The sequence below is a fragment of the Urocitellus parryii genome, chromosome 7 (genome assembly GCF_045843805.1).
Source record: "Urocitellus parryii isolate mUroPar1 chromosome 7, mUroPar1.hap1, whole genome shotgun sequence".
NCBI classification, from domain to species: domain Eukaryota; kingdom Metazoa; phylum Chordata; class Mammalia; order Rodentia; family Sciuridae; genus Urocitellus; species Urocitellus parryii.
Window position 1 is genome coordinate 8,650,065 of NC_135537.1, and position 26,849 is coordinate 8,676,913.

Genomic DNA, 26,849 nt, shown 5'->3' on the forward strand with positions numbered 1-26,849 from the left:
TAGCTGTGAGTTCTGGGTTTAGAGTTGGATTGGGTTTGCAGTTAGTTTACACTTCACTACTAGCCATATGACTGTGAGCAAGCACTGGATCTCAAGTCTCCAAAGCTTCATCTCCAAAATCATGAAAATAATTGTATCCACTCCAAGGGCCACTGTGAGAGGATTAACTGAGTTTCTGAGTAGGGTTCAAAAGACCGAGTTTCTAGCAAAGGGGTAGTAAGCATTTAAAAATGTTACCTTCTGTTTCCACCACCAGTTTTACTTCATTATTATGAAAGTGATTTCATTCATTTATTTTTCAACCCAGCCCTGAAAAATAGTTGGAGTAGGTAAGACTTTGTGTCTTACCAAGGAGTAATCTCCACAAGAAAGCTGTTCCCGTCAATCACCCAGTTTAACCAGACCGGCCTCTCCACGGGCACACCTAAAAAGCAGGCCACCCTGTTTTGGAATATGACATGCCCACAGGCCTCTGCAAAAGATTCCTGTAATTCACAATGTGCCCTAGTGTTCAGCCAGATTCCATGTTCACAATTACTCAGCCGATCGTTTTCTGCTTGGAGGGGAACGCTTTGATTTAATAAGCAGACTGGCCCTGCTCCTCCTGGAGTCCTGTCCAGTTGAGTCCCAGTCCCCAGTCCTACCCAGAGAAGGAGCCAAATGGAAGAACCAATCTCTGATGAGATTTGCTGCATTACATCGTGTAGTAGGAAGGGACATCGGACAGCGCGAGGGAGGCGCGAGGGGGCTGTGAGTGGCGGATGCACTAATGGGGTCGAGGAAGGAAGATTTATGGGTCCAGAGCAGGAGAAATAAGAGCATAACTGTGATTTGTTTGCCTGGAATTTGTTTTAGTCTGTGCTCCAGCTGGAGCTGGGAGACATTTCTCAGCAGTGCCAGCGGAGGTCCCGAGCTGTGGCTGTGGCTGTGGCTGTGGGTGGGATGGGAGAAGGGAAGGGGATAGGTGAAGGGCCGCCATGGGAGGAGGCCGCCATCGGTGCAGGCTGGAGTCTAAGCCCTGGGCCAGGCCAGTCCACTGCTCCGCTCTGAGGCGGGGCGACCCAGGGCCTGCCTCTCTGGAGGAACCACCTTGTGGTACTGGGTTTCCTCCTCTGTGGTCTCTGCAAGTCACCTAAAGTCCCTCCCAGAAAATGGGGCCTGTCTGATTTCCTCGCTCCTGTGGCTCCTGGGTCTCAGCCAGCTGCAGGGACGGTTCAGCCGTGAGCGTTCAGGGCTGTTCCCAACTGGAAGCTCCCTGGAAATGGTTGGGACGTGGTGACCTGCGGAGAAAGAGGCCTGGTGGCAGGGCTCGGGCCGGAGCAGGGAGGCTGTCAGCAGGGTGGCAGGCTCCGTCAGGAACTAGAAGGAAAAGGGAGCCGGAGCAGCTCTGGGACGGGCAGGAGAAAGACGCTGAATGTGTTTTAATCTGTGCTCAGCTCTAGGTGCGTGGGCCCTCTCCGTGTACCGAGCCCCGGTGCTGTTAGAGACGTGGGGACCCAGGCCTGCGCAGACCTAGTTTGTTTGTTTTAAATTTGGAGGCAGGAGCTCGCGTTGCCCAGGCTGGCCTCAGAGTCTCCATTCTCCTGCTGGAGCCTCCTGAGTAGCTGGAACTACAGGTGTGTCCCTGCGCCTGGCTCCAGGTCTAGGTTTTCAACCCCCCCAGCTGCTGACCACTTGGGTTTAGAACCCGTTGCAATTGCCAATTAAAAACAGACAAAAAACTCAAATGCAAAAGTGGGTTAGGATCATGCCTTGCTCCAAGGAGATTCTAGGCTTCCATGGAAGAGCATGGGTGCCAAATGGGGGGTGAGAGGCCTGAGGTTCCCTTTGGAGCAGGGCTGCGCTCATCCTCAGCTTTCCCTGTGCCCTGTGGAACAGTCACGGTGTATGTCCCCACGCAGGTGTATACACACGCAGGTCTTTATAGTATGGTGCTCTTCCAGTATTGAGTAAGATGCCACATACGTGAGGCCCACTCTCAGGTGCAGGCTTCTGCTTAATGGTGAACCTGCCACGTCCTAAGATCCCTGTCGTGTGTTCCCCTCCATCTTCCATTCACTCAGCAGCCATCGATCAGCACCTCCTACCTGAAAGCAAGAACAGTCGGGGTGGGTGGGGTGCAGTGATGGCGAGCTGCAGCTGCCTCACCCTGAGGGCCCCTGACAGTCGGATCCGGATGATGCTGGCACCCAGTAAATCATGCTGAATGAAAGAAGGATGATGAGCACATGAAACAGAGACAAGCTCAGGAGGCCTTGGCAGCCTAGGCTGACCTACCCTGACCTGGCTGAGAAATTGGAAAGGGGCGCGTCCAGGGAGACCTCTCAGCCGCCATGCCTGAATTATTCTTTGCCTTCTCTGTGCAAGAGATGGCCACTGGCTTTCACCCACGTGGCAGAGTGGGCCTGGGTGGGGGTGGCGCAGTGGTGTGTGGGGCAGACACCCTGTGCCTCTTGGAGTTCACGGGCCAGGGATAAGTGCTCTGCAGGGCAGGGGGCTGCTGGGAACTCACAGCGGCCTGGCCGGCCCCGTCTGGGAGTCCGCAGAGGCACCTGGAGATGTGCCATTTATACCGAAACTCGAAGAATGAGAGAAAAGTGCAGAGGGACAGGGGACTCGGGGAGCTGGCAATGGGAGGAAGAGGGCCTGGGGACTCTTGGTGGGATCCCTCCGGTTGCTGCTAAGAGAGGGGCTGGCCTGGAGCAGGTGGCATAGAGGCCACCTGTGATTCCCTCACTGACATTCCCCTTCCAGCACCGAGGGCCTGAGAAAGCCTAGGTCCCGTAGCCTTCCATTCCAGACGCTCACCTGCCCGGCCTTCACTGTGGCCACTCTGAGTTCTTCCATGTAAACATCCTGCTCCTACCAGTGAGCGCCAAGCAAATCTGTGTACAGTCAACAGCACGCCTGGTCCAGAGCCAGAGGATGCCTCTAGACAGATCTGGGCTCAGTCGGTCACTAAGCCTGTTGGTCCCACCCCTGAAAGAGCTCTGCAGGCTCCTGTTCCTGCCCTTGCCCCCAGTCCTCCTCTTGCCAGTCACCAGCACAGACCCTCCTTCCTAGCATGCTCTGTGGCCATTGCCCTCACTATGGACATCCCTTGGTGGTCGCGTGAGCTGACTTCTTCTGCAACCCAGCAGCCCCAGGCCTCAGTGTTTACCACAGCAAACAGTTGTGATTGCCGTGGTTCTGAGGGCGGTGGGCATTTCTTGTGGTCTGTGTGTCTTGGCTGGGCTCTGTTGCTTCTGATGGCCTCACAAACAGGTGTGGGGGCCCAACCAGCTGGTGGCCTGTCTCCACGCTGTTCCTCATCCTCCGAGGGGCTGGCTCGGGCCTGCTAATGTGGTGGAGCATGATTCTCAGCCAGAAGAGGGAACTTGATGCATAAACTCTTGTAAAAGCCTTTGTTTGTGTCACATTTTGCTATTGTGCCACTGGCCGCAGCAAGCTCAGATTCGTGGGGTGGAGAAATGGACTCCAGCTAAAGTCGGGAGGGAGGCAGAGGCCACTGCAGCTGTGTTACGCTGGAAACTTCGGTGCAGACAGAACGGCGATGGTCTCCATCACTGTCGTTGGCTGTCCCTGCCTCTGTGATCCTGGACGAGTTTACTCTCAAAAGCTCTCCCAGCCTCAGTTACCCGTGTAATGTGGGAATGACTGGGGTGATGACCCTGGGACATCAGGAGGGGACCCCTGAGGAGGGGCACGGCGTTGCTCCTGTGGCCAGCTGGTCTTCTCAAGCCCTTGCTCTCTGGCCTTGGCCTGACCTCATACCTCCACCTGCTCATTGGAGAAACTTCCCTTAAATCTTTTGCTTTTGTCAAATGGCACGTCACCTGTGCCTCACTCCGGCAGCAGCTGTGAATGTAACGTGCTCTCCCCATTCTTCTTTCATTGGGACGGAGTTCGCCATTCCTTAGTGTTATGGTGTGGACCTGAGGGGACCCCAGAAGCTCGTGTGTGAGACAATGCAAGGAAGCTGAGAGGTGAAACGATTGGGTTATGAGAGCCTTAACCCAGTCAGTGGACTGATCCATGGTGGGGATTAACTGGGTGGTGACAGAGGCAGGCAGGGTGTAGCTGGGGGAGGTGGGTCCCTGGGGGCCGTCCCTCTGGGGTTTATGTTTTGTCCTAGGTGCGAGGACTCTGTTTCCTGGTGGCCGTGTTCTGAGCGGCTTTGCTCCCCCACTACATTCTTGATGTTCTGCCTCGTCTTGGGCCCGAGCAGCGGAGCTGGCCACGTGTGAACTGAGACCTCGGAAACCAGGGCACATCAGCTTTTCTTCTTCTGTGTTGTCATGTCTTCTGGTCGGAGTGGCGGAAAGCTGGCTAGAACACTCATTCTCCAGAATGTCCTCCGTCCCTGCGCCCACCCCTGAGCATCTGTGGTCTTGCCGTGTCCTCCGCCCGCCTGAGCTCCTGGCCAGGACTTCCCAGGCCCTCTCTGTGCCTGCGGTGAGCGTGAACAGAGGGGCGCTTGTTGGAGCCTGAGTGACTGACAGTGGTTGGTGGGGTGGGGACAAGCCTGTGGCCAGTCGCCTGTACATAGTCGTGTCTCACAAGGCCGGGGATGAACCAGCGTCAGGGCTGACTTCTGCTTCCTGGCTTCCCTCTGTGCTCAGCTCCGTCTTCCCCCTCCATGTGGCCGTGGGGGGCCCTCGGCATCTCCCAGGCTGTGGGGAGCACGTCTGTGCTGCCTTGGGCCGGCTCGACTCTACCTGTGGGCCCGAGGTGGACAGTCACTCGGCCGGCTGAGTAAAGCGACTGTCTCTACCTGGTGCTGGTGAGAGGCGACTTTCCAGATTTTTCTGTGGATTATGTTGCAGGGGAGGGGAGATGTTCCCCTGCTTCTCAGCCTCTGTAACTCGGCCGGACACTCGGTAAAGAGGTGCATGTCCTCTGTGTTGTCCCTCGGAGACGATGCAGCTCTGCTAAGGTCATATGCAGCCTGGCTGTTCCTCTGAGGACATCCCTGTGAGTTCTCAAGATAATGGGGGACACCTGGGTGGGAACATGCTTTAATAATGTTCTGTCACCCCCAAGGAGGTCTGGCATGGCAGTCTGCTGTGTTCTGGAGAAAGCTTTAAAACATGGCCTGTTTTCATAAATCGAGCCACGGAGCTCCAGCCAAGCTGCCCAGACCAAGAGAGGCCTGCCGACCCACAGCATCAGGGGCAGTCCTAACTCCGGCCGTTGGAAGGCACTGAGGTTTGGGACCATTTGTCAGCAGGGAGATCAGCTGGCCCACCGTGTCTCGTGTCCAGGCATCAGGGTCTCCACTGTCCAGCAGCAGGGCCCAGGACAAGCCTGACGTAGGTGCTCTCGGGTCCTCGACAGGGGAAGGGCGCCCACCCAGTCTAGAGCTGAGCTCTCCCCACGAAACCCCCACATCTGTGCCTGCTTCAATTTTAATTAGTTAAAAGTAAAGGCCATGAAACGCCAGTTCTCTGTCACACATTTCAAGTGCTCAGTAGCCACATGGGGACTGGTGGCCACCACATGAGTCAGAGAGGGTCAGGGACATTTCCATCCTCAGGGAACATGGCTTGAGAAGATGGTCACCACCCTGGGACCTGTCACTTTCCTCTGCACGTCCCTAACCCAGCTCCGGCACAGTTGTACCCGTGGAGGCCACCAAGGTTGGTGAGAGGCCTCTGTGGCTGTTTTCTGTGTGATCATTGGTGAGAATTGTTCTTCCTCTTCCCCCCCCCTTCCCCCCGTGGCTCTGGAGTTTGAACACAGGGCCGCCCCTGCCGGGCAACTGCTCCGCCCCCTTCAAGAAGGCATGGAATGACTTAAAACCCCTTTGGGGAGCCCGGGTCTCTGCCGTCAAGCGAGGCTCGTGGGCCTTGGGGCTTATTGTTTTGTGTAGGGGACAGAGCAGAGCTTGGAGCTGGAGCCTGCTGTGGTCACAGGCAGGCCAGGCGCCCGGGAAGCCTTCCTGGGAAGGAGTGAGCCAGGCCACATGCTCATGAGCATGAAGAATCGAGCAGAGTTTAGAAATAAGCAGAGGACAGGGTGGCTCTGAGTCCTGGAAGCCTGAGGAAGGACCAGTGCAGAGAAAACGGGCTGTGCGTCACGCCCCTGAACCTGCTGTGAGGGAGCACGCCACCGAGGGGCCACATGACCAGGTTGACACAGAAGACCTGGCTGGTGACCCAGCATCCTGGATGGGACAGGACTTGGGGCACCATAGGAGGTTCCACCTGGTGCATAGCCAGAATCAGAGGCGGGTCAGAAGAGCTGATTGAAGGACCCAAGAGGGACCAGAGAGATCTCCAGGTGGCCACCAGGTCTGGGCAAAGGCCCCAGCTGGGCACAGGTGCTGGCTTCCTCATCCTCAGGCTGCACAGGGATTAGCAAGAGGCAGGCAGAGGCTCCGCTGATGACAAGAGGCTCTGTTGATCTGTGCCCTGTGGATCTAGATCTGAAAACGGCCTTCGTTTTCTGAGGACTCAGCATTTGGTCAAGAGGCCTCAGTTCCTTCCAGTGGAGAATAGTGTCTGGAAACCAAGATCCAGCCACTGGGAGAGTGGTTCCTCCTGGGGTGGCGTTGCTTCTAGGCCCTCTGAACAGACAGAATCGGGGTGTAGGGGGTAAGGCTCAGGGCCCACGCCTACCCACATTCCCGTATCTAACCATGTACCTCATCTCCATCATTTGTAAATTCACTTACCCATATGTTAAAACCCTGTGTTTGCTCTGAGAACTTTCTTCAAATTTACACCTGTCTTGGGGCTGAGCTATCTTCCCATTCCCAACTGCACACCCCCAGAAACCACATTTACTAAGCTGTGGATCAGGCCCTGTCTCAGATGCCGTGTCGTGTGCTGTTACCGCCGATGCCAACGGATGAGGAACCCGAGGCCCTGGGAAGCTGACTGACTGGTGCCAGCTTGCACACCTAGTCACACTGGCAGCCCACAGTGAGCCTCTGATCTGCAGGCCCGGGAATACACCAAGTTTCAGGAGTAAAGCAGAGCAGAAGGTGGAGAAGGGCTTTTCCACAGGTCTCTCTGGCTGTCATGGTGGCAAGGCCATCTGAATCGTGTTCCTGGGACACAGCGTCCTTCACTCCCAGAACCCTGTGTGTGGTCTCTGTTGCTCCGATTCAGTCCTCCACGGAGCTGCGTGCAGACACCCGGCATGTGAACGCACTCGATGCTCTGCATGTGTCATGAGCATTTCCAGGCAGAGGGTGCGTGGCTGCAGCTCTGTTTGCAGAACCCTGCCTCAGAGTTAGGGCGTGGCCCCAGAACCCGCCTCTCTGTGAGCCAGCGAGAGCGGTTCCTCTTGTGCCCTGGGGTTTTCCTGGCAGAGCCTTGACTTTAACACATCTGTACCACTGGGACCGGCAGAAGCAGGCAGCATGTGCGTGGGCCCGCAGCCAGCCCCTTCATGCGTCATCAATAAGTGTTGCTCAGAGCCGACCCAGTCCTAGGGAGCTGAGCTCCTCGCCAGGGCTGGGGCTGGGGACGAGGAAACACAGGCATCTGAGTGGCAGGGAGGGGGCAGGCGGAGGACAGCCAGGTGTGGGTGAGGCGGGCTGTGTCAGGTGTCTGGAACCAGACCCCACTGCTGGTGAGAGGGACACGTTGCTCAGAGGTCAGCCGGACACGCTCTTCCCTGTGGGCAGGCTGTGGCCAGGCCTGTTTTCTCCTAGACACAGTTACGGGCAGGGCCACTCAGAACTCAGGCATTTCCTCTTTAAAAAAAGAAAGTGTTATCAGCAGGCACAGAGACAGCAGCCCCAGCCCTCCAGTGAGATAAGAGGGCTTCCTGCTGCTGACCTGGGTGGCAGGGAGGAGCTGGTGGAATTTCCCTTTTTGATAAAAAAGGGAAAAGATTTAAAAAGAGAGAAATAGCAGCAGCAACAGAGGGGAACCAGCAACCCAGGGGAACGGGGAGCCCCTTGGAATGTCTGAGGCTGGGTGGAGGAGACTGCATGCAGGGGACTTAAGGCAGGGTCCCAGAGGCCTGAGCAAACCGGAGGAGAGAACTTCCCCTGACTGCTTCCCTTCCCCTTCATTGACTCCCTCTCTCACCCCTCGTGTCACTTTGCTGAGCACCAGAGGACAAGGGCCATGTCCTCAAAATCTTCATGATTTAAAAGGAAAAACAGACAACTTCATTAGGACATGTGCAGGTGAAGTCCTGGTTCTGGGGCCTGAAGCTTTTACAATTTGGAAGGCCTCTTTGAGGAAAAATAATGCAACGGTGTGAATTTCAAACAAGAGGCAAGCTCCGGATAAGGAGAGTGATAGGGGGCTTTGGCTGTCACCTTTGGCTGTCACCACCTGGGTTGGAGGCTGCAGGGTAGCTGTGAATGCTGTCTCTCTGGGCACCTGGACCTGCAGGGCTGAGCAGACCCAGGGGGCTGGAAGAATGGCCATCAGGGGGATACTGGTGCTCAGAGCAGGGGATTTAACTCCTGGCTTCCTGACTTGGGGCTAATGGAGTGGGTTTGGAGACCCTGGCTCTTAGGGCGTCTGGGATTCTCCAAGGCACTCGCTGTCAGTGCTCCAGGCTAACCACGTCTGCACTGGGTTCTGAGGCTCGGCTGAACTCCAGCTGCCTGGGGTCCTGCACTTCCACCAGCCTGCACCCGGGCAGGTTCAGCGCCACAGCCGTCCCAGGGCGACTGCTGCCCTCTCCTGCTTCACAGATGACGGGACTGAGGCTCAGAGGGGTGCATCAGTTAACCCACAGAGCACAGCCAAGAGCGGAGAGCTGGCCTGGGAAGAAACAGTGTATCTCCAGAGCCCAGGCCTCCGGCACGGCAGGCCCTCCACGCTCCTCTCCTCTCTGCGTGGCCAAGATTAGGAGAATGGCTAAACCCAGGACAGCCTGAGGGACAGTTGATCCATGCAGAGTCAGGGGTGGCGGCTTTGACCCTCAGGTGCCGAGGCAAAGGCTGCACTTGCACCTGGGCAGGGAAGACCAGGCGTCAGGGGCTTGAGCTCCCCAGCCCTTGCTCTTCTCCTGGGCTGCTGGGACAGGCCTGTTCACCAGGATGCCGTGATGTCCCCTCCCTAGCCTGGGGATACAGTGGCAAGTCAGAAGTGTGGTTTCTGTGGGCTGCTGCCTGCCTCCTCCGCTCCCTCTGCCGTGCACCGAGGACAACTCCCACAGCCCTGGGGTCTCAGGCGCCCCCACGCCCACCTTCCCTGCTCCTGTTGGCTCATGTGTAGAAGACTCCGGGGTCCAGCAGGCGGTCAGTGCTTCGGGGGCTCTTCGGATAGTGGCTGGAGGCTGAGGCACATATGAGCTCCTCAGTACCCTCCTCTAGAAAGGCGGGCACCCCACACTGGAACCATAGCAGCCAGCAGCAGTGAGTGCCTTCCCAGGTGCCCAGGGTCCAACCCTGGGGGGGCTGCTGGGCTGGTGGGGTGATGGGCCTCAGATTCTGACTCTGCTGCTTGCCAGCTCAGGACCTTCACCTACGGCCTCCCTCTCTCTCTCTCTCTCTCTCTCTCTCTCTCTCGCTCGCTCGTTCACTCTTAGTACCAGGGATTAAACTCAGGGGCACTGGACCACTGAGCCACATCCCCAGCCCAATTTTGTATTTTATTAGAGTCAGGGTCTCACCAAATTGCTTAGTGCCTCACCATTGCTGAGGCTGGCTTTGAACTCACGATCCTCCTGCCTCAGCCTCCCAAGCCCGTGGGATTATAGGAGTGTGCCACTGCACCCGGCGGACACCTTGCTTTCTTATGAAATGGGGCCCACCCCACACCCCAGGGGAGAGGGTTCCAGAGCAAGCCTGGGGTTTGAGAAGCCTGGGTGCCCCTCTCCTCTGCTCCTCTCCAGTGCTGGGGCTGGGGCACGTATTTCACTTCTCAGACTCAGTTTCCCCTCTGTTAGAAAGGAGAAGAGAATGCTCACCTGCTGGGCTCCCGGAGGGTAAATGACAGGGTGACACACAGCAAGTGCTGAATAAATGACAGACCTAGATATTGTTAGGGTTGACGTGGGCCTCGCAGTAGTGGGACCCAGTGATTGGGAAGGACGAGAGCCAGGGCCCCCTCCTAGCCAGCTCTGGTCACAGCGTCTCCAACAGCCCGTGTTACCCACAGGGCCAGTAGGCACAGGGGTGGCTGTGGGAATAGAAATCAATGTGTCCTCGGGCCCCAAGCAGCTTCCCCTCCCAGTGAAGGGCCTGTGTGGCTGGCTATGCCATCCGCCATCTGCAGGGCCCTGATCCTGCTGCGTCATCTTGTCACCTGTCTGTCAGATCACATATCCCCTCTTCTGGGAATGCCCCCCTCATCCAGGGCCGCTCCTGCGTCTGCCCAGTCCCCTGGCATCACGGCGCCCTTGCTCACAGGGCACACATACTGTCCTGCGTGGGTGGCCCTGTGCGGGGCCCCTTGGGGAGTGGGGGCTGTGCTTCCTCTTTTGGGGACTTAGAGAGGAAACACTGGGTCAGGGGCATCTCTGCGTCCTCCGCACTGAGTGTGGCGCCCAGAGGCAGCAGAGTTGGTCCACCTGCCTCCTCGGCAGAACTGGCCCAGCCGCTGGCTTCAGAAACATGGCTGGGCAGGCGCCAGCCGGCCTTCCACACCTCCTGCCCCCTCTGCCTCCAGTTTTGGAGAACTGGAACGGAGAGGGTCCCGGGTCTGTGGACTAGGGGTCCTTTGGTTGTGGGAGGGTCCCCTTCCTGGGCCTTCCGTGTGCGGGTCAGAGTGCCCGCCATGGGTACAGGAGTCTCCACGCCTCCCGTTAAGCGAAGCCAACGCACAGTGCCAGGGAGGCCACTGCCCTTTCTGAATCAATGGCCTGGCCAGGGCCGGGAGGGGAGGAACCGAGGGCAGCACACTCATTCCACTTGGCAGGCCGTCGGCCCACGTGCGACAGGCTGTGTGGGGAAGACGCGCCACCATGCTGCCCGACGGTCTCCAGGTAGGCTCCCTCCTGTGGGCACTCCAGTGAGCCTCGGGGCTTCCTGCTGCCGGGGAGGAAGGAGGAAGGCTTGGGGCTGGGACATGGTCCACTGGAGTGGAATTGGCTCCCTGTACTCACCCACCTTCCAGATGGGCCCCTCAACGGGAGCCTCCAGGGGCCAGGGCTGTCTCCTGCCCACTGAAGCCCATACTTGGGTCAAGGAGGGACCTCGGGGAGTGTTCCTGCAATTGTGCTGAGCCCTTATCCTGTGGGGTTGTCCGACACCCTGTCGAGTGGCCCTGGCTTATTTAAGTAACGCTCCTTCCACGCTGAAGTGGAACCCGTCAGTCGACGGCCACGTGCTGCCTGGAGTGTTTCCCTTTATTTGAACCCTGTCCTTGGACGAGTTCCCGGAAGAGAGATACTAAAAATGTCCTGAGGGTTCTGGCCACCTGTTGCCAGTTGTGACTCTGCTGTGGAAGGGAGGTCAGGGGACAGGAGCCAGAGAGACTGGAGGGAGACCCCACAGCAGCAGGGGGATCTGGGAGGGGCCCAGCGTCCTGGGCGGGGAGGGGGCCCCAGTGCTGGGTCAGGCCGTTGGGGCAGGGGATTTGCTCCTGGTTTGAAGAGCCTTTTCCTCGTGTCCCTCGTCTGGGGGGAGCTACTGTGTTATTTGGGGGAGGGGTGAGCACTAGCAGAGGGTGCGGGGACAGGACTGGAATCTGGCTCACCTCAAATACATTTGCAAAACTGGGGCATTGGTAATCCACAGGCGGAAAAGAGTGCAAACAAGGCTGTACCATTCCAGGTGTCCATCACACCTGGAGATCCTTGGCCCTGGTCCCCCCCTGGGTACCACAGAGCAGAGGACTTTCACTGACCTTCAGGATTTGAAGGGACCACAGGTCTCCATGATAGTCAGAGGGCCACCAGGCTATTCCCACATCCCCTCCAGTGCCCAGTGGAATCCAGAGAGCCACAGTCCCCGGCCCCTTTGAGTCCCTTTCCAACAGGGAGCTTCATGCAGCTCCAGCCGCTCACACCTGCTGCAGGCCTGTCCCTGGGTGGGTTGAAGGTACGTGAGAAGAGTGAGGAGCGGGCAGAAGGTGCTGTCCCAGGCCTGCTCCTCTGCTCAGAGATGGCCCCCACACACACGCACTGCAGAGGGGCAGGCTACTGCCAGGTCCAAGCACCGAGGTCACCCAGGCTCCACCTCCTGCCAAAGGGACAGCCTTATGCTCTGCAGGAAGAGCAGCAAATGCCAGGCGCCTTCTGGAAATGCCCGGGACGTGTGGAGTGGAGGGCAGCGTGCGTGGCACGGCACGGGCCCCAGAGCCACCCCTTACACAGTGCTTGATTATCCCAAGCAGCCTGTCCACACGACTCATGTCCATTTATATGTATCATATTAGATATTAAAACTGGAAAATTATTGGAATCTCTATTGCATCATTTAAAAAAAATTATAATAAATCCACCATAGGATAACAGAAGTAACGTTTTGATGAAAAATAAGTACAAAAACCACTCATGAGAAGGGTGGTTCTGCAAACCCCTGCAGCGACTGACATGAAGGATGGCGGCCCCGTGTTCAGCCTGTCGTGAAGACACGTCATGTGCCACCAGGATGAGAGAAAGCGCAGACTGCCTGGGCACCCTCGTGAAGATGGCTTGGACACTGGACTCCCCAGAGGGCCGCAATGACCCCTCGTGGTGCCTGGACCCCAGTCTGCCCTCTGAACTGTTCTCTTTTCCTTGTCTGTTGGCGGTGCTGGGACACAAGTTCCATATAGTGATTGAGAACATGGCTTTTCACGCAGGTGGCCTTGGCTGATTGGTGTTTCTCTCCCATCCCTTCTGGCGCGGGATGATGTACCTGCTTCAGGAGGAGCAGGAGACTTCAATGAGTTAATATTAGGAAGCTCTCAGAGCAGGGGGCCCAGGAAGGGCTGGGTAAGTTGTGTACATGAATCCACATGCTACCCATGCAGGCTGCAGGCACACGCCTGTGCACACGCACACTCATGACTGCATGCGTGCCCGCATGCCGTAGATGGCACACAAGTGCGTTTATACTCTGTGCCTCACAGACACGACACATGCACTAAAGCCATTACAATCTCCCCAGCTACTCCAGCAAAAGCCACCCACTCCGTGTCATTTCTGAGAACTGGAATATTTAAGAGCCAGTTCCTAAGGCAGCTTCCTGTCCCCCACGCCCAGAATGAGGGAAACCAAAGTGACAGCCCCACTGCGTCCAGGGCGCCAGTGGTGCAGAACTGCCCAGCTGCTGGGCCTCCAGGGCCTGCGGAGCCCTGCCCCTGGCCTCCTGGAGCCTGGATCCTGGCCTGGTGACTCTCCCACAGCCTCCTCTGTGCGGGGGGAGGAGCTGGGCTTGCTCGGCTGCCTGCTGGAGAGCTGGCCACAGTCACCACAGAATCCAAGAGGAAGGCCGCTGCTCTGGCCAGGCTTCCCTGGAAAGCCCCAGGGCCACCTCACACTGGCCGCCTTTTCCAGAAGGGCTTTTGTCTGGAAGCTCCCAGTGTGAGCCTGACCAAGGCAGCCGTGGTCCCTTCGGCTTTGGAAACGCAGGGGACAAAGGAAGGGAAGAGGCCACCCTGGCCCAGGAGGCCCCCTGCAGGCAGCTCCTCCCGCCTCCCTGCCTGCACCACAGTGACCGGAGGCCACCTGGGGGAATTCTGGGTGCCCAGGCTGGCCACTGACAAACACCCAGGAGGGGCTGAGAGAGCTGGGGTGCCACACCCCTCTGGGGGACACTGGAAGTGCTAAGAGGAGGAGAAGGAGGTGGGGGGTTGGCCACACCAAAAAGAGGGAGCAGAGGCTTGGGGAGGGGAAGCGCTGCCCACGAGGGTCCCTGGAGAGCAGGCAGAGTGAGGCCGCAGCCACCCACTGACGGGAGGAGGGTCCTGGTGAACCTGAGCATCGGGGGCTGAGGGGGCGGGCAGAGGAGGGCGGGTGGGGCAGAGAGGAAGGGACGGGCAGGACAGACAGGCCTCAGGGGCCACAGTGTCTCCTCCTGGACGCCTGTTAGGACCTGTCACTTACTGCTTGCTGAGTTCCTGGGCTTCTCTGGGAAATGGCCCCTGAGCCCGCTGCTGGGCCTGGAGTCCTTGCCCTTGACTCCATGGTACCCCATAGGACCCCTAGTGTGGCGTCCCCCACGGCAGATGGGTGCCTGTCCTACTGCCCGGCTGACTCGTGATCAGCCAGACCTTTCCACTTTACATCCCTCCAAATGGGACGGGGCTGGTCCTGATCCTAATGCCCTGCCCCGTTGCCCAAGAGCGTCCTGAGGCCCTTCTGGGATGCCGTCTCTCCCTGCAGAGCTGTCACCCCGTCCCTCAAAGCATCCTCCTCTCCCTTCCTCAGAACACGGCTCACTTGCTGCCTGGCAGTGACCTGGCAGATTCTTGCCCTAGATGCTAAATTCCATGGGTCCAGGACCGGGCCTGCCCCACTGTGTCATCTGCCGCAGGGCCACTGGACCAGGCTGGACAGCCGTTCCCTGGAAGCTCTGCTCCTGCCACGTGGGGACCCCTCAGGACAGGCTTCAGCCTGCAAGCCCAGATGCCTGGCCCTGCCCGTCGGCTGCAGCCCCCCACCCCGCCACCCCCGCCCCACTCCACCTGAACAGCATCCCTCGGGTCAGATGTCCCCTTGCCAGTCCTGGCCAGTTCCCATCGGCCACCAGAGCAAGATCTTCCTGACACCGTGCAGGGCTCTGAGCAGAGAGGATGGACATGACCCTGTGCCCAGAGCCCTTGCCATTGACAGCGGCAGCAGGGTGCTGTGGCCAGCCAGGACGCCCCCCCCAGGCACAGCCTGCCCTGTGCCCATCACCACACTGCAGGGCCTGGCTCCGTGCTGGCCCCCGTGAGAGCAAATCAGGAGCAGGAGCGAGTCGGTGGCTCCTTCCTGTAGAGCACAATATGGTCCCAGCCCTAAGGTCCTGGGGGTCAGACCAAGTCCTCTCCTCCAGGCGCACTGTTTCTGGAATGTTCTAGGGAGCCTAGGGAGTCTCCGCGGGGTGGCCGGGGGGAGGATTTGGGCTCAGCCTCTGTCCTTAACATCTGGATGCCTGGCTCCTGGCAGCAGCTGCAGCCCTATCCAGGGCCCGTCTGGATTGACTTCTCAGAGGAGCAGTGATGGCCCGATGGGCAGGGCCAGGAGCGGTGGAGTCCTTGAGTTGCGGGCACAACCTTGGGGGCAGGCTAGCCTGAGCGGTGAGCAGCTTGGGTGCCGCCCTGACCTGGGCCTGTAGAGCTGGGTTGGCACTAAGTACTCTCCTAAGAGCTGTGCACCGCCATCTCACTGAATGGTCAGCCGAGTGGTTCACAGCCCTGTGGACATCATCATCATCCTCGTTTCCTGCAGGGCAAATTGCACCACGGAAGAGCTGCTTGTCTGAGGTCACCAGCAGCTCTGTCAAAGTGTGATTTAACCCTGACACACCGATGCTGGGTTCTTGCTTATAGCCACTGTGCTAGCTGACACAGATAATGGAAAGGATTGAGAGCCGCAGGAGCCTGGAGTGGATCTGTCTCACTCCACTGCCTCCAACCCCTTGGCCCAGAGGAGGATAATGATGCACAGAGACAGAAGTTGTTTACCCAAGATCACACAGCATTTCTAGAGGCTCGGTTGTATGATTTCTAACAAAAGCTTTATTCACAAGTTCGAGGTTGTTCTTTGGCTTGGCACCTGCAGCCAAACAGAGGCAAAGTGTCTCCTTTCTACCTTCACCCCCTCTTCCTGTCTCCCCTTCTCTTGATCCAGAGCAATCTGCCACCAGCGCTGGCTGGGGAATGGGAGAGGGCAGGGTGAAGAGTGGAGGGCAAGGTCCCCGTGTCCAGGTTCTAGGACTGGCGGACCTGCCATGTTTGCAGAGGGGCGTCCTCAGCTCGAGCGCTGGCCAAAGTGCAGGCTGCCGGTGCCCAGGCAGCTTCCCAGGGACAGCTACTTCATGGGAGCTGGAGAAGCAGCAGGATCTGCTCATCTGCAGACTGCCAGTGTCACCTGCTGGCCCTCGTGTGGCTGGTGGTCCAGGGGTCCATCTGGCCACCTAACTCTGCCCTTCATTGGCTGGGTGACACTGGGCAAGTTCTTAGACTGTCTGTTCTAGATGTTTATGTGAAAAATTGGAATGGTGATAACTCTTCCACTCTTACTAGACGCTTAGGGTGAGGTATGCCATTGTCTCAGGCTCTCCTGGACGGGGGCCGGACAGAGCCAAGGTGGGAGTGCTTGGGCAGAGGAGGTGTATCGGGCGGTTTTTGCTGGGTAACAAAGACCACAATATGGCATCAGGGCCTCTTGATATCCTGGGCCTGCTGCTCATGTCTGCCGTTCGAGTTGGCCTGGACTAGACAGTCACAGCTCTCTGAAGCATGTTTTTCTCATGGCACAGACCAGAGGCTTTGCTCCCAGAGGGACAGGTATGCAGAGCTCTGCAGATCCTGGTTCGGAACTCACCCTGACACTCTGCACATGCTGTGGGCCAAGCAAGGCCCGTGGCGTGTGCAGCTTCAGTGACATGAAGAAGTTCCCAGGGAGGGGATTCTGAGCACTTGACCCTCGAGAGAGCTTGTAATGCAAAGGCGTGAGGGGCCCATGGGAGACCCCTCAGAGGCGCCCAGACACTGTTGTGCTCACGACTGAGCTTTGCTGTGCACCTCCCCGGAGCCTCTGCTGCCCCCACGGTGGCTTCGTTGCCCTCTCGGTTTCCCTGACCCCTGCCACCTGGACCTTGCGTAGAAGCAGTCCCCTGTGCTATTGTAAATTCCCTGTGGACCAGCCTTTCTCTCCCTCTCACCCATGAAGGAATATTCTGGAATTTGCTTGGTGGTGAGGATAGGTCTGGAACTCACCCAGCCGTGGAGAGTCTGGGGCTCAGGGTGTGCCCCTGTGTAACCTGCCCCAGGCCTGCCGGGCACCTGGAATGGCCAGGTCCCCCTCCCATCGGCCGGGCGGAGGCCCTGGCTGAGCCCGCCCCAACTCTGGGCATCCCAGCGACGCCTAACAGGTGTCCGTGCAGTCTGCGTTTGCATTTCTCCTCTCCCGTGACTCAGGAGGCCTCTGTGCCTGTCCTGTCCTCAGCCTGGTCCTGCTTTCTGACAGGCCTGTGTTAGCCGCGGCCGGTAACTGAAGGAGCCCGCAACTGCAGCAGGTTGCTCCGGCGGTGCCCGACGCAGAGGCTGCCTGAGGAGGCTCTCATCTTTCCACTGACCAGGGCATCCGTATCCTGGCAGAGGCAGGGGCCTCCCTTTGGCCGGCAGAGGGAGCAGCCCGGTGGCCCTCCACTGTGGACCCCATGAGGGATGACAGGGCTGCGGAGCAGGGAGAGCAGGAGCAGAGGAGGCCTGAGTTCCCAGCCCCGAGGTCACAGCCTCCCATCTCGTCAGGGGCCACGCAGGTAGTACGGATGGGTGCAGAGGCATGGCCAGGCAGCAGGGAGTGGTGAGGCCTGTGGCGAAAGTCTGCGGGACCAGGCTGCTGCTCAGCCCTGGGCACCGTGAGCCCAGGACTCCTTTCCCCCAGGGAGCCAGGGGCCTCCGTTTCTATGGGAAATGTTCTAAGTTTTCTTTATTAAAGTTAATTAATTTTTGGTATCTGGGAGTGAACCCAGGGTGTCTAACCATTGAGCCACATCCCCAGCCCTCCTGATTTCATTTAGAGACAGGGTCTCGCCAAGTTGCTGAGGCTGGCTTTGAACTCGCCTTCCTTCTGCCTCAACCTAAGCTGCTGGGCTAAAGGTTCTGATTTTTAACAGCCACAGCTAACGGGAAGTGTCATCGGGGGCACAGAGAAGAGGCCTGTGAAGTCACCGTGTCCACTGTTCCAACTGAGCCTGGTCGCTGACGGATTAGGAAACTGGGGCTCAGAGCTCAGGGACTCCCAGAAGTCCCCAGGGAGCCCTGACCCTGGTGGACACCGAGCAGGCATCTCAGTCTGGCCGTGCTGCCCCCTGGGGGTCCTCTCCACAAGGGAATGGGACCTGCCCCAGGTCACACAGCTCACAACCCCGAATCCAGAGCAAGGCGGGGGCGTCCAGGCCTGCGTCCCCGAGACTGTCCAGCCACCACAGGCCAGAAACCACCCTGTGATGCCACACTGACCGCGGGGCAGCCTGACTCCGCCGGCCTGTAGGAAGCAGCTCTCATGCCAGTGGGCAGGACGCTGCCTGGGGAAAGAGGTGTCTGCAGAACCAACAGGTTGACCCTGAAGGCACAGAGGTCCACTCTGCCCTCACCCCGAGGCCCTTCCGGGGAGGAGCCTGGAGTCTGGTGGAAGGACTTGCTCTTGCCCTTGACTGGACATTCTTTAAGAATCTGCCTAGAGAGTCCCAGACTGAAAAGGGACTGTTCTCCTGCATGGTCGTCCCCGAGGCTTAGCCAGTGAGCCTGGACTTGGGGTCAGGAGCCTCGTAAGCAGTTCCAGCTCGGGATGCCCTGGCTGTGACTCCAGGCTGGCTCTCTTGATGATGGGTGCCCTGTTGGCATCTGAGCTATGAGGAGAGGCCAGTTGAGCACATGGACCTGAGTTGGCAAGGAAAGGACCTGTGTTTGTCCTTGAAATTCCTTCTCCCTGGAGGATGATGTTTGAGCTGCTGGGACAGGAATGGTAGGAAGGAGCCAGAAAATTCAGCCTGTGCAAAGGCCCCGAGGCAGTGATGAACTTGCAGAGGTGAAGAGTAGACATGGAGCTGGCATGTCCAGGCAGAGAGAGCAGGGAGGCCTGTGGGCCAGGCAGTGATGTGGCCAGTGGCCTGCCTTCTCACCAGAAGCAGCTCTCCCCCAGGACAGCGGTGAGGAGCTCAGCTCTGGGGCACGCCCATTACCCAGGCCACGTGGGCAAGAGCAGAAGGGTCCAGGAAACGAAGAGGCCAGTGGTGAGGGCAGGCACTCTGGAAGACGTCCAGGAGGGGCAGGGTGGCCGCCTGCCAGTATGTGTGAGCAGGAGCAGGGCTTGGCCGAGTAGACAGGAGATGGCTCCCTGGGGCTGGGGATCAGCTCAGGGCCGGCGGGGCCTGGGCAGGTGGCCTCCATTCCCCAGGGAGCTGTGAGAGGAGTGGATCAGAGGCCGGGAGCCTGCACCCCACCCTGGGGCCCCCGAGGGTCAAGGCTCTGAGCAGACCTGGATGCGGCCGTCTCGGGGGCCAGTGCATTCCTGTGGCCTCGCTCTCTCTTCACAGTGGGGCCCTGCCAGGTGGCCCGAGAGGCAGGGAGAACCACAGGGAGACTCCAGGGGCTCCCCGGCCCTGCTGGAAGGACCCTGGGATCTCTCATCCTGCAGGGGACACACAGTGAGGGAGGAGCCCTCCAGAGAGAGCAGAGAGTGGGTGGCTGTGGGCCATGGTCTGGGTCAGCAGCAGGCGGCCCTGCGCCCTCCCCGGTTCCTGCCCCCAGTCCTCTGGCAGAGGGGGAGTCCAGCCCCAGCGCCTTGCAGGGCAGGATGAGCATAGGCCTGTGGCTGTGGCCCACCCCGTTCTGTGTTCCTGAGACTGGCCGAGGGGCCCTGCCTGTGGCCCAGGAGAGCATTGGGCAGGAAACGGTCATGGAGATGAGCTAGGGCTGGTTGACGTGGCACCTTAGATACTGTGTACACAAACGTGGCGTGTCTCTCTTGGCTGTGTTGCTTTCAATATTAGTGAAGCAGAGCGTTCCTTTTGGCTTACTGGTCGTTGGCAGTCCTTCTGGGTTATGTGCCTTTTAAGTCTCATTTTTTTTAAACGTTAGGGTTTGTGTGTGTTGTGTGTGTGGTTGTTGTTTTATTGGAGCTCTTTGCATATGATGAAAATCAGCCAGGTGTTGATGTGCGTTGCACAGGCACTTCCTGGTCTGCCACCCATTTTTCATGACCTTTTGGGCGTTTCACTCTGTGGAGCAGGAATCAACAAACTTTTTCTGTGAAGGGCCAGACAGTAAATACCATTAGGCTTCTAGAGCCAGCAGGTCTCAGCTATCAATTCTCAACTCTGCCGCAGGAAAGCAGACTCAGCCACGTGTAACTGAGTGTGCGTGATGTGTTCCAATAAAACTTTATTAACAAAACAGGAAGCCCACCTGCTGGGTCTCGGTTGCTGGCCTTTGCCTTAGAGCTTAGTTCCCAGGTATCCAGTCGTCCCTTTATGTAACAGTAGGATTTGATAAGCAGAGCCTTCTCCAGCCAAAAATTAAAATGAAAGAAAAATAAATAAGCAAAAACTTAAAAGAGAAAAGCTCTCAAGACCAGACAAGGCAAAAGCCCCAGGAGTGGTGGACTCTGATGGACAGTCTGGGCAAGGCTAAGTGACCATGCTGGCCTGGGCCTGCATCTCGGTGGGTCCCCAAGTCCCCAGGGGGTGAGGGGAGGGAGTGCCAGGTCTGGGGGCCTGGCCGGGCTGTGCTGGGGACGTGCTCCGATGGGTTCTCTCCCCCGCTCTGACCTTTGCTGTCACCACTGACCTGGGTGAGTGCTTCTCAGGAGCCTTGAGGATCGGAGACGCGTCCATTCAGCCACCTGGTGTCGGTAGCCCTGGGAGGACCCCCAGCTTCCGTCTCCCCTTTCCCTCTCTTCCTGTGGGGCCTGTACCTTCCAGGGACGGGGACGTCAGGCCTGATCTTAAGGTCTGAGTGGGAATTTCACACTCAGGAAAGGAGAACCCTCTCCCCATTTTTCTGATCCCGTTTTTGGGGTGTTCTTGCACCCAGTGTGGTGTTTAAGACAGAACGTGCCCGTCGTGAACTATGGAGCAAGATCCCGACGGGCTTTGCAAAGGACAGGTGACAGGGTGTTGTTCTCCCCCGGCCTCTGCTCAGCTGCCCTTGTGACATGCTGGGGACACGGGCCCGGGGCTGCACCGAGCCTGTGAGGACACATGGCCTTTCTGGGTCCGGGCCTCCTCTCAGGTCTGGGGGGACTAGTGAGCCCACGGAGGTGCAGGGCATGTGAGGGGAGGGGCTGAGATCTCGAGTCGCTGTCAGCACCAGCTCCGGAGCCCACCTGGATTGGGTACCACCCTGGCAATCTAGGACCCGCGTGACCCAGGATGAGGGGATGTGCCTCTGCATTGCCTGAATGTGAAGTGACAGTAAGGCTCTGTTATTAGGTTGTTTGGAAGATCGGGCAGCTTATACCACACGAAGGGTTTGAGGAGTCATTGTGCGTACCAGGCGCATAGTAAGTGCTCAATAAATTTAACCACCTCTGTCTATTTAATGTGCTGGAAAAACTCCATTCTGTTGCTCTTTGCTTCCTTTGCAAGGACTGCAGACTTAATGCATCTCCACCTCCCCCCAAACACCATTAATTAAGGGCCCCAAGCCCAGATAACCTTGCGTGTCTGTCCTTAGCAAGCTTTTGGCTTGATAAGAATTTTCAAAATGTGTTTGTAGGTCTTTTAAAACCCCAGAGATTAGTATTTACTGCCCAATTGTGCAAGTGCATCAAAAGGATTTGACTGAGGCGAGGGAAGGAAGGCTGCAGACCTAAAGAGGGAAAAGACAAGGCTTCCTTCAGGCTCTTTGCCCTCCGTCTGCAGCGGCTGGGAGCTCTTCTGTTGGTCATTTAAAATCCCACCTGGAAAGGTCGCGGGTTACCTGCCTGAGCGCACAGGGTGAGGCTTGAGGAAAGGCCCGGGATTGGCCGCCCCTCGCTCTTCCTACTCTGCCCCCTGTCCTTGCACCTCAGCTTGTGTGTGCGGACAAGGTGCCCAGACGTAGCTCAGAGTGCACGGAGGCCACGGTGGCCTTCACTGCACTCCCGTGGGTCCTAGGGGACAGGAGGTGACTGAGGCTCCTGGGTTCTTTAGATGTCACCCTTGCAACAGCTTGCAAGCTAACAGAGTCACCTGCTGGCCGATGTGGCAGAAGACGTGAGCTTCCTGGATCAGAGACAGGCCCTGGTTGTGCACAGCACTCAGGAGCCTGAGCTTCCTGTCTGCAGCCTTTCTCCCTGCCTCCCCCAGCCCGTAGAGTTTTCTGCAAAAGTGTTTCCTACTAGCTGCTCTGTTTTATTTGACTTATAAACTTGCAGAAAAGAAGGGGCTTTATCTGGTTTGCCTTGGTATCACCAGCATCCAAAAAAAGTCTTGGTGTGTTCTGGAGACTCAGTGGTTCTCGGTTATTCTTGGGATGACCAGTGATTTCTGGCTTCTCTTTAGAAGCCCGCCTTAGGAGGGTCTTCATTGCAGTTGGCTGTCCCACGTGCCAATCCTTCCTAGACACACCCTCACGGACACACCCATAGCCCTTTAGTCCTCAGCCTCTCTTAATCCAATCAGGTTGAGAATTCCAATGAGCCATTACAGGAGCCAAGAGCCTAGATCAGGAACCTGCTCAGGATCTTGCTCTTGGAAAACTCTCTGAACCTGGAAGAGCACCCACTTTGGAGGCTGGCTTTTCCTGATGGCCGCTGCTCTCAGCCTGGCCTCCTGCAGGGTCTCAGCTCCTCTCCCTGGAGCTGGAGGCAGGGATGTGGTCTCCAGGGACTGTGAGCAAGCATCCGGGCAGGGGACCAGGCAGCAGTGCCTGGGCAAGGACGTGTCCGCCCCTGGAGGGGTCCTGCCGCCTGATCCGTGTGGGGCCCAGGAGCACCGCTCCTGCAGGGCAAGCCGCTGCAGCCTCGTGCAGCCTGTGTCCTTCAGTGGACCTGTGGGCTCTCCAGGGCGGTGGCCCGGGAGGGAGTCCTGTTGGGCCCCTGGCTGGCCAGTAGACAGCAGGAAACCTGAGCAGCCAGTGCAGAGAGGCAGGGCTGGTCATCTAGAGCTGCTGCTGGGCCTTCCTTAGGTAGCAAGTTACCCGCAGTGACCCTTGAAGCCACTTCCTTGGAAAAGCAGGTTTCGGGTTTCATTTCCTTGGTGAAGTCAGGCTACCCAGAGCCCCCGGGCCCTGTGGGATGGCTGGAGAGATGTGGACCATATTCTTTTAAAGGGGCTACAAGCAGACCTCGCCAGCCTTTCTCCTACGTGCCCTGCTCTGCACACCGTGGGAGGACAGTCCAGGGAAAGGTCACTGGTGCTTCTGCTCATAAGATGGGAGGCAGTGCAGGGGACCCCCGGGGATTGCCTCCCAACAGTGGCTGCTGCTCCTGACAGCTCAACTCCAAATGTCCGCAGCAGCTGCTCTGCACTATTCCATGTTTATGTCATTGGCCACAGTCCGGGGTCCGTGAGGCTAGCCTTCGTTTCCCCACTTAGCAGATGGGGAAACTGAGGCTCGCTGCCACCCCATGGCCTGAAGTTTGATATCACAGTCTCCCACCCATTTCCCACTGCCCTTCCCCAGGACAGAGGACAGCACACCTGGGGTCTGGGTCTCCCTTGCTCCCTTGTAGGCATGTTCTTTCCGTCTTCCCAGGTCCTGCCCAGCCCAGCTTGCTGGCTGCCCCCCTCTTCTTGGCACATGGCATCCTGTCCCATCCTCTCAAGGGCTGAGCGCTACCCTCCCTGGCCACTCTCCCCCAGGTTACCTACTGCGGGGCACGTGGTGAAACCAACCAGAAACCACAGTGCCCATTTTGTGTCCTGAATGGGCTTCCGGGTTCCCTGCCCACTAACCCCCAGCACCGAGGGACGGAGGGAGGGAAGGCTCGACTCTTTCCCCAAAGGGAAGGGAAGTGGTTTTGAATGACTCCAACAAGGGCTTGTGGAATGGTGCCAAGTTCAAGCTAGTCCACCCACGAGGTGGCAGAGCTGGACATGGGCCTTCAAGCCGGTGGAAGGGGTCAGTCTCATTTCCTGCTAAGGGAGCAGGAGGAAGTGGAGTAATGCCCAGGCTGGCCTCAGGAGACTGGGGCTCCGGTCCAGGCTTTGAGGCTGGCCAGCTGTGTGACCTTGGGGACATCACTGGGGAGAGGAGTCAGACCCTCCACCAGCCCTCCCACCCTACCTGGCCTTTTGTGCTTCTGTGACTGTGTCCCCTGGGGTGCCCAGCCTTCCTCTCCCCTCCTCCCAGCTCCTTCCTGCCGCCTGCCTGGGGGACCAGCTCTGGCTGCTGGCCCTGCACCGCCCACCTCCCACACAGTGGGAGCGCTGGCCTGAGGATTTGCTGAAAGAGCAGCACTGGGTTGGGACCCAGCCCCTGCCGCAGCCGCCACGCAGCCGCGTACCCAGCACTGCCGCCCTACCACCCCACTCCAACTCTTCTGGTCAGGCGTGCGCTGTGCCACCTCTCACAGTCCTTGCAGTAACCTCTGCAGATGAGGAAACTGACTCAGAGACACAAAGTGCTCCTGCACGGCCACCGAGCTGCTAAGTGGCAAAGCCGCGTGGAAGGCAGATGTCCTGAGCCCCCGCTCAGGGATCCTGGAGTGGGAAGTGGGTGTGTGCTGGTCCGCTCGGCTGCATCACAGACCCCCCCAGAGATCTTGTTCAGGTGACAGGGAGCCAGCTGTGGCTGCCTGCAGGTGGCAGTGGATTGGCCTCTTCTCTGGGTCCTCTCAGCCTCAGGTCCAGGCTGAAGGCCGCCACTCGCTGGGGCGTGCCAGGTCCATTCCACAACAGAAGGGACCACGCACCAAGGAGTGGTGGCCTTCCAGCCTTCTTCCCAGAGGCCACACACCTTGCAACTGCCCACACCCTGGGCAGAAGCAAGGACCCGGCCAAGACCAGGTGGGGGGTCAGGGAGGTGCTGTCCTTCCAGAGTGAGGCGGGGTGGGGCTGGGGGTGGGAATAAAGATGCACCTCCTCCAGGCCTGGCCACATCTGGCCTGGGGCTCCATCCCTTAGGAGTGTGGGCACCTGCTTCACCGAAGCCCACCCTGCCCAGCTTCCTCGTCTGTACAATCGGCCGAAGCCTCAGCCCTGACCCGTCCAGCGTGGCCGGAGTCCAGCACCCCCGGCCGGGCTCAAAGGCAGAAATCGCTCTCCTGGCAGCTCTAGATTGGACACCCGGAATGGGGCGTCAGCAGGCGGGGTCTGGCGAGGGCTCTTCCTGGCCTGTTCTCACCCCCCTCACTGGCCTTTCCTCTCTGCCTACAGCAAGAGATCCCCAAGGGTCCCCAGATCACGGGATTCAGCCTTTTCACATCCTGACCTCATTCACCCCCTTCCTGAGGCCCTGTCTCCAGATGCAGTCCCCTGGAGGACAGGGACTGCGACCTGGGGGTTGAGAAGGGACACACAGGCAGGTCCTGCTTCTTGGTGGAGTTGTGATGGTGTCGGTGGGTGAGACACTTCCAGGAAGCTCTGAACAACAGCCAGGCTACCCGCCCCTTGCCGGGAGCTTGTCCCATTTGCGGATGCGGCCTCTCTGCAATGGTGGCGCCTCGTCGAGTTTGTGTCGACACCCTTGAAATCCACCCCAGTTCATGGCACAAACTGGGGCTCAGAAAAGAGAATTTCTGACTCAGTCTGGGAAGCATGAGGCGGCTGTCGGGACCCAACGGGGTTGGAGGGACCCTGGGCTGTCCCCTAGCCACGTTGCTCTGCAGCCCTGTGACCTGGGGCACGACCTTGTCTGACACCAACCAGGCTCCGCACACTAGGGCACAGAATGCTTTGTCAGCAGAATGTCAGCAGGTTCTGTTCTCCTCCGACCTCTTGTGCCTGCTCCACAGGAGGAAGTGGGGCATGTTCAGGCCAAGGTCGACCCAGGGAGATCTGCTTTACAAAACCCGTCTCGGGCGCTCCAAAGTGACAGTGCGTCTGCAAGTCCCCTCCACAGGTCCTGTGTCCCCCAGCAAGGCAGAGGGACGACCCTGCATGGCAGGGCTGGGATGGAGGGACCCTGCCCCCCGTCTGGGCTGTCAGTCCTGCGGGGAGCCTGAGTGTGGTCGTGAACTTGGGCAGCGCCTGGATCCCAGCAGCGGGGCTAGAAACCCCGACTTCCCTCCTCGTGTTCTGCCCCCACCCCTGGCCTCACCTGGGAGGAGCTGTGTCTGAGGCCCCCGTCAGCTGGGAGGCAGATGAGGGGACAGTCAGCTGGCCTTCCCATGTCCTCTGCCTGATGTGGCCGGGTGATGGTGACCTTGGACATCCCTCATTTACCTTGACCCTCTGAATGGCCCAGGGTTTAGCCCCAGCATCGTCCCTCCCTTACGGATGAGGAACCAGGAGCAGTGACAAGAAGGTGGGCAGCCCCTGAGCACAGCCGGGACCCTGAGCCAGGCTGCCTGGCTCCTGAGCACCACATTAACGACCTCAGTGTCCGGGGCCCCGCCACGCAAAGCCATGGGCAGGCGGCAGGCAGTGAGCTCAGGCTCATGGCCGTGGGGCCGCCCCGGTGAGGAGGAGTCCAGGGGCCTGGACCCTTCAGAAGTCCTCTCCTCCTCGCCCCTGGAGGGAAGGCACAGGACACACCTTGTCCCACTCAGCCTTCCAAGACCACAGTCGCCCCCGCCCAGTGCTCAGACCCCAGCTCTCCCCCTCAGTGGGGCGCGTAGCTGCCTGTTTCCTGCCAGTTAGAGTATCCCTGCCTGCTCCTGCCCCAGGGTGACCTGTGACCTGCCACCAGCCCTGTTGCAGGCACCTCTGTGGGGGGAGCCTGGGGACTTCGACCCCAGTCCCGCCCTCACTGCCAGGAGCCAGCCAGTGCTCAGCCTCCCCTGGCCTCCTCCCTGCAGAGGGGAGGCTGGGCTGCCCCTAGGGCAGCTGTGAGCTGGGTGTGCATGGATGGGCTCAGCCAGGTGCCCACACACATGGGGCCCGGGAGAGGGGGCACGCTCTCCGCCCGTGTTCTGTCTGCTCAGCTTGTCACTCCCCCCTCTGGGGACAGCTATGCTCCGTTCCCTCCGCCAACCCCAGCTTCATAGGTTGGGTGACGCCCTTGGGGTGGGCACTCCAAATTAGCATTTCAGAACAGGAAGTGGTCTCAGAGCTCAAGTGTGCAATACCAGCTTTCCTGTTGTCTCTGGGACAGGAAGTGTGAATGGCAGGCCTGCTTGCTCCCGCCCAGCGCTCTTTAGGTAACTGTGTTGTTCTCTCCAGGGCTCTTGATAGGGCCAGGCCACCTCACTAGCAGAAAACC

At 58.7% G+C, this 26,849-nt stretch overlaps 1 protein-coding gene across 5 annotated transcripts in view; it reads left to right on the forward strand.

Annotated features, from left to right (window-relative positions):
- The window catches only part of St3gal1 (ST3 beta-galactoside alpha-2,3-sialyltransferase 1), a 74,341-nt gene that overhangs the window by 15,650 nt on the left and 31,842 nt on the right, over positions 1 to 26,849 (forward strand). The window contains exon 1 of one of the 5 annotated variants that reach the window (XM_026407127.2): positions 12,781 to 12,837. The exons of the other annotated variants lie outside the window; for them this stretch is intronic. The gene's annotated coding sequence lies outside the window, so the exon portion shown is untranslated. Of the gene's footprint in view, positions 1 to 12,780; positions 12,838 to 26,849 lie in introns of those variants that run through there. 5 annotated transcript variants of the gene reach the window in all.